The sequence below is a fragment of the Bos mutus genome, chromosome 2 (assembly GCF_027580195.1).
Source record: "Bos mutus isolate GX-2022 chromosome 2, NWIPB_WYAK_1.1, whole genome shotgun sequence".
NCBI classification, from domain to species: domain Eukaryota; kingdom Metazoa; phylum Chordata; class Mammalia; order Artiodactyla; family Bovidae; genus Bos; species Bos mutus.
In genome coordinates, this window is record NC_091618.1 from 90,990,406 (window position 1) to 90,998,370 (window position 7,965).

Below are 7,965 nucleotides of genomic sequence, written 5' to 3' on the forward strand. Positions count from 1 at the left end.
TCAGCTTTAGCATCATTCCTTCCAAAGAACACCCAGGGCTGATCTCCTTTAGAATGGACGGGTTGGATCTCCTTGCAGTCCGAGGGACTCTCAAGAGTCTCCTCCAACACCACAGTTCAAAAGCATCAATTCTTCGGTGCTCAGCTTTCTTCACAGTCCAACTCTCACATCCATACATGACCACTGGAAAAACCGTAGCCTTGACTAGACGGACCTTTGTTGGCAAAGTAATGTCCCCAGTTATTATTCCATCTTAATAACACTCACCTCTTTCTAAAAATATCTTCATACCTTCGTTTCTTTTTTCTTAACCTGTCACCTGCACCAACAATGAATAGTAGGGTAGTAGGAAGGGGGACCCCTTCAGGGCAGGAGAGCGGGCTTTTGTCTAACACTCAGAAATGAACTGTCCGAGGAGACACACGTGCTGACAGAACAAGAGATTTTTGGGGGGAGGGGCAATGGGATGGAGAGTGAGAGGGTGAGGGAATCCAGGAGAATCGCTCTGCCATGTGGCTGACAGTCTCAGGTTTTATGGTGATGGGATTAGTTTCCAGGCTCTCTGGCCAATCATTCTGACTCAGGGTCCTTCCTGGTGTGCTGTGCATTGCTCAGCCAAGATGAAATCCAGCAAGAAGGATTCTGGGAGATTGGTAGGACAAATGGGCTGGCTCTCCTTTTGGCCTTTCCTGAATTCTTCCAGTGGGTAGCAGCTTGTTAGTTAAGATAACTCAAGCAAGTGCCTACTATCAGGCCTGGCCAGGGTGGGCAGTTTTGCTCAATGGTTTCCCTAACAGTAGTACTACTCACCAATATTCTGCTTGTCCTCAATTCAATTTCATGTGGAGGGACTGGCCTTCTCCCTTTGATGCTAGACATGGTCATATGATTCATTCAGCCAAGAAATGTAAAGAGAATTGATATGTCTCATATTTGGATGGGAAAATTTCAGTGCTTTAGCCCAAGAGCCGCCAATGCTCTCTTTGCCTTGGTGCTCATAGAAGCATGTATTGAAAGGAACATGTGTCAGTGAGCCAACACAGAACACAGCTGCAAGAGGGAGTTGCCTGAACCCATAACAAAATTTACATGATTACAAAATAACTTTGATGTTTAAAACCACTGAACCTTTCTTCAGCAATATCACCTAGCATACTCTGACTAATATATTGAAGCCATTAGAATAAAAGAACACCATGAAAATATCTGCAAATCACACATCTGGAAAGGGATTTGTGTTCAGAATACACAAAGAACTCTTACAACTCAAAAATAAGATAACCTATTTTAAAATGGACAAAAATTGAATAGACATTTTGTCAAAGAAGATACATGAATGGCTAATATGCACATGAAAATGTGCTCAACATCATTAGTCATTAAAGAAACACAAATTAAAACAATGAAATATCACTCCATACCGACTGTAATCAAAAAGACAGATAACAGCAAATGTCAAGAATGTGGAGAAATGAGAACTCTCATGCATTGCTGGTGGGGAAGTAAAATGTTACAGCCATCTTTTTAATATAATTTACAGTTTTTCAAAAGTGAAGCATAAATTTACCATGTAACCAAGAAAATTTACTCCTGAATAATCCCCCAAGAGAAATGCAAGCAAACACTTACAAGCAAAAATTCATAACATTACACATAATAGCCAAGAAGCAGAAATAACCCAAATGGCCATCAATTGCTTAATAGATAAATAAAATGCATTATGTTGATATATGTATATATATGCACACACACACAAGGTAACACTGCTTGGAAATAAAAAGGAATGAAATACTGATACATGCTATAACAAGGGTGAAGCTCAAAAAATCCTGCTAAGTACAAAAAAACTAGCCACATAGTGCCACACCTAACCAGAAAAGACAAATACGTGAGGAGAGAAAGTAGAAAAGCAGTGCCCTGGGCTGGAGGTGGAAACAAAGATTAACTGTAGATGGACATGAACACCATAATCCAAGTTGGGATCCTTCCTCTCCAGGGAATAATGAGAGATCTCAGAATAGAGTCAACAATGCAGGGCTGACTCATCTGTGGAATCAAACCTGGCCTAGACTGACCCTTAACATTGTATGTGCCAACTATTCCAACTTGTATGTGCTTATAGCATTCCAGATATACTAAATGACTCCTTGGCATATCGAATATTTCAAACTGAAGGAAATGGGAGGTACTAGAAAGACTTTCCGGAGAAGGCAATGGCAACCCACTCCAGTACTCTTCCCTGGAAAATCCCATGGATGGAGGAGCCTGGTAGGCTGTAGTCCATGAAGTTGCTAAGAGTCGGTCACAACTGAGCGACTTCACTTTCACTTTTCACTTTCATGCATTGTAGAAGAAAATGGCAACCCATTCCAGTGTTCTTGCCTGGAGAATCCCAGGGACGGGGGAGCCTGGTGGGCTGCTGTCTATGGGGTTGCACAGAGTCGGACACGACTGAAGCGACTTAGCAGCAGCAGCAGAAAGACTTTCTGAACTTCTCCTGAAGCAGGTCATAAAATCCTCATGTGAGAGGTGCTCTCCCTGTACCCATGGGAAAGGAACATTCTGATCTCCAGAGACAGAGAGAAACAGAGAGGAATCTGAGTGAATAGGCTTCACTAAGCTGGGAAAGATGGAGGGCAGGAGGAGAAGGGGACAACAGAGGATGAGATGGTTGGATGGCATCACCGACCCAATGGACATGGGTTTGGGTAGACTCCGGCAATTGGTGATGGACAGGGAGGCCTGGTATGCTGCGGTTCATGGGGTCGCAAAGAGTCAGACACGACTGAGCGACTGAACTGAACTGAAGCTCCCCTCCTTTTACTATACTTAGCTGATGTTGTTGTTTAGTCGTTAAGTCCTGTCTGACTCCTATGACCCCTTGGACTTAGCCTGCCAGGCTCCTCTGTTTATGGGATTTTCCAGGCAAGAATACTGGAGTGGGTTGCCATTCCTTCTCTAAGGGATCTTCCCCACCCAGGGATTGAACCCTTGTCTCCCACACTGGCAGGCAGATTCTTTACTGCTGAGCCAGTGGGGAAGCACACTTAGCTGATACTCTGTATCTGAACATTGCCCTCCTTCTACAACATCACTCTTCAACTCTAGCAAGGAGACACTCGGGTGTAACCATTTCTTCTGGTCTTAATTTCCTTATGAAGGTTCCCATGTCACATAAAACTGATATTAAATAAATGTGTATACTTTTCTTCTTTTAATCTGTCTTTGTCAATTTAATTTCCATATCCAGCCAGGTACCCTAAGAGGCTTAAGGAAAACTTGTTTCTCCCACACCATGCCAGACTGTCTCTGAGGAAGCATGACTCCAAATGTGCCCAAAATAATTCTGGCAGTTTATTACTAAAACTGCATCCAAAAGAAAAACATTTAACCTCTTACAGTCCCAGTTAGAAAGCCTCCTCTCTCACTACACGTTTTTCTGTCTCACAGCCTAAGTAAAATCAAATTGGCTGACATTTTTCTGAATGTTTTTAATCTGTGATACCAGAAAAACAAAAACAAAGCCTATTACTAGATATGTCACCTGTATCTTGATAATTAATTATCTTCTTAAGATGTAGTATTCATTGTAAAGATTTCCAAAGATAGGATAGAAAGAAAATTATTTTTAAAGGTGTAGCTGTCGGTGCTGAAATGCAGCAGTGGGATAGTCCTTTGTTGCACAATTTATACAAGTATAGACTGATGCCTGCCTTTCCAGAAAGCAATTGTAGCCATAAGTTAAGACCCTTAAACGTTAACATAAAAGCCATAAGATCCTCAACATATCAACCTAATAAGTATCACCTTGAAATAAGGTCAGCACTGCAGAAACATATTGTGTAACGAGATATACAAGGGTTTATGTACAACTTACCACTTCTAAGTGTGAAAAAAATGGAAACAATCTTAATGTCAAACAATTGGGGAAATAATAGCCTAGGATATATTCATAAGATTAAATGTAACATGATTAAAAATGAAAAACTAGAAAAGACATAAAAATATTTTCCATTATCCGTGAGGGTAAATTTTTAATGATTTTTATCATCTTCATTATACTTTGCGTATTTTTCAGGAATAAGCATCCTTTACTTTTAAGTATCAACTAAATATCATTAATGCTATTCACTATACAGTTTTGGCTTTCTGCCTTCCAAGCATATGATGGGATTGAATATCCTAGTTCCTTTACAGTTTGGGTGGAGCCATATATGTAACTCTAGTTCAGTTGTGAATGGAAGGAACATATTTGGACCAAGAATTTCACTGTCAGTTCGAGACTCTTCAAAACTCTTTTTCTCTGGTATTGCATCCAGCAATAAAGCTGGTGGTCACTGAGTGCCTACCATGGGCATTCCTTTTGACCCATCATGGACATGTAGCATGAACAGTAAGTGAACTTTTGTGGTTTTAGGTCTCTAAAACTTAGAGATAATTTATCACATTAACATCACATATTCTAACACAATTAATACAGAAATTGGCATTCTGGAGTATTGCTGTATGTGTGTGTGCGTATGTGTGTGTGCGTGTGTGTGTGTGTGTGCGCGTGCGCACACGCTCGGTTGTTCAGTCATGTCCTACTCTTTGCAGCCCCATGGACTGTAGCCCAACAGGCTTCTCTGTCCATGGGATTTTCCAGGCAAGAATACTGTATTGGGTTGACATTTCCTCCTCCAAAGGATCTTGTAGGAAAACAAAAAAGAAAAAGATAATCCACAACACAATCTAAAACACTTGGCTTTGGCTCAGAGTCCAAGCAGCAGATGATTAGAAAAGAGAGATTAGAATGGTAGCATATATTATGTAGTGGGAAAACATTTGGTAAAACCATCACACATGATAGCTTGGAAGACAGATAATGTACCTATTAGCTTGAAGTTTTGTGTTTTTTTTTAAAGACAGTGTAAAAACCAGAATTAGTAGCATATGTCTCAGTGAGTTTAACAAAGTAATATAAGAAAGAAATGAGCTTAAAAAAGAATTGGCCAGGTTGAAAGCAAGAAAAATGGGGAGTAAAGTCCAAAACTATGGAAACTTGCAGAGTTGGACGTACAATCCTTTTCATTCTTAAATGATAAAACTGAAAAGACCTTTGAGTAAAAAAGGCTGATTAGATCTTCTGCAAGGATAAAATCAATGATCATATCAAGATTTAAATCTGAACAAGTTAAGGTCCCTCAGAGTAAAAATGGCAATTAAGGTTGTGGAATTCAATAAACACTTTCAATTAGACAAACTAATTCAGGGAAAAGAAACTGTAAGTGGCCTGATAGACTCAAATCAAGTGAAGACAGGGAGAGAAGAAGGGAGCCAAAAAAGCAGAGAATTACAGCTGTTTTGCTTCTTGGGTCAGAAAGTTCCCCTGAAGAAGGGATAGGCTATACACTCCAGCATTCTTGGCCTTCCCTGGTGGCTCAGACAGTAAAGAATCTGCCTGCAATGAGGGAGACCTGAGTTCCAATCCCTGGGTTGGGAAGATCCCCTGGAGGAGGGCATGGCAACCCACTCCAATATTCTTGCCTGGAGAATCCCCATGGACAGAGCGGGTGTCAAAGAGTCGGACACAACTGAGCACAACTAAAAACAGAAGTCTAGGAAAACAACCAAAGGTATGGCTATTAGCATATGTAAACTGACCAGACTTTAGTCTATTTTAATAGAGAAAAAGCCTATTAAGTTTTTTTAAATATACCAGCTAACCAGCCACTGGCCCAGGTAAAGAAACTGTTCAAAACTTTAAAAAATTGGTCCCAAACATTTATCATAGAAAGTGTACCAAGTGAGGAAGCTTTTCAGCCTCCAAGAAAAATATATTATGAATGTCCATTCTAGATATGGCCCAGGAGAATAATGGAAAAAGAAGAAGGTTCAGGACCTATGAGAACAATGAGCAAGAGACAAATTTCCAGGGAGTCACAGTCACATCAAAAACTCCATAGGATTTCACGATGGCTCTGGCCCAGTGATGGCTTTGTGCCTCGCATTCTTTCCTTTTCCAAATGCAGGAGAGCAGTTATCTTATTCTGGTCCTACTACTGTCTATGGGGAGGATGGGGGGGTCTCTCAGACTTGATATAGAAATTTCCATATATCAACAAGAGTTTTTGCACCTTGAGTTTGATGTTATGATTGGGTGAAATTTGAGGATTTTTTACCTTGGAGATGGGATGAGTGTATTTTGTGTGTGAAGAGGAGTGATCCAAATATCGATAACCAGTAGGACAGCACAGACTACCCTTATTCGTATTCTGGGCTCAGCTATTTATCTGGTTCTTCTCATTTTTATAAGACAGAATTTTCTAGTCCCCTTATGTTTCAGTGAGGCCATGTGACTTCCTGGCCAGTGAGATGTGAGAGGAAATAACACAGGTCACTTTCGGGTCACAGCATTTAATTTCTGGTGCAAGACTTTCCAGACTTCAGCTTCCCCACCTTGATGATTCTGGAAGCATGCCTCAAGATGGGGCCTGAAGTGATCAGGACAGAGTCCCTTAATCTCTGCTGAATATTTAGCCTGAGTGACGATTATACTTTTATTCTGCTAGGTCTCCAAGACTTGGAAGGTTGTGTTATCTGAGTGCGACCTAGCCTCTCCGGACTGATAAGTCTACAAACAGCAAAATGTACATGTAACTTCACATATCTGTCTTTTCCTGACATATACTGACAAAATCTTTTCACACATTAATAAGCGGTGCTAGCTCACCCTGGATGCACAATTGAAGGATTATTAACATTATATGCAATATATTAAATAGTCAATACAGTATTTTCTGGTAAATTTTTAAAGAAAACCTTCCTCTTGTAAAATCTCTAAAACTCTAGAAATAAGCAGGAGCATCAATGCTTGATTTCTGAGTTCCAGTCAGATCACACTAGGTGAAATGGTGAAAGAACCCAAAGGAAAAGTATAATTTTCTAGAATAAGTAACATATCAAAACCATTGTGAAAATTTTAAATTTAAATTTTACTGCCTGAAGAAGGCCCCCAGAGGAACAAAAGTGACAGTGTCCAACTGTGTTGTAAATATTAGGAAAAATTTATTTCTGATTGGCAGTCTGCTATAGATTCAAAATGACACCCACTGTGCTATGAGATTAAATGAGGTTCTTTAAATTCTTCTTCTTAATATTTTGGGAAGCTTGAAATAATCTTACTATTTCCAAAGAACAACTGACAAAATTAAAGAACTTTTTTCCCCTAAAATGGTGAACACAAAGTTTTATCATAAACTGCCCAATTTTTAGGTGCCATTTCTTATTCCAAAGAGAAATATGAGAGTAATGAATATTTCTGATGGTACTATAACAACTTTAAGGCCTTCCCCAATGGCTCAGTGGTAAGGGATCCACCTGCAATGCAGGAGACTCTGGTTCGATCCTTGGGTCAGGAAGATCCCCTGGTGGAGGAAATGGCAACTCGCTACAATATTCTTGCCTGGAAAATTCCATGGTCAGAGGAGCCTGGCAGACTACAGTTCATAGGGTCACAAAAGAGTCAAACATGACTGAGCACACACACAATAACAACTTTAAAACCTAAAAATAAAATATCAGAAGCAAAACCAATAGTTTTTTTCTTTAGTTTTCCCTTTTATTTATTTTAGATGGCAGGTAGCATTGGATAGGTTTATAATCTTTTCTAAAAGCATTTCATTTCTGCCATCATTTTAATATGAATTTAATTCTGCTGTTGGCTCTTCATGAAACATATTAGGATTAAAACTGTCCAAATATTCTTTACCAAAGCGAATTTCACCTTCTTCAAAAGGAACCTTGAATTTTCCCATTTAATTTCTGCAGGTTAAAAACAGCATGATGAAAATAAACTCAGTCTCTCTCCAGCTAAATTTTAATCCCCTAACCAGTAGGTATGGTGCAGACATTCATTCCCAGCATCTTCTAAGATGTGTGATGAGTCACTAGCTTTGCACTTACCTCTCTATTCTAAGGTTTTTC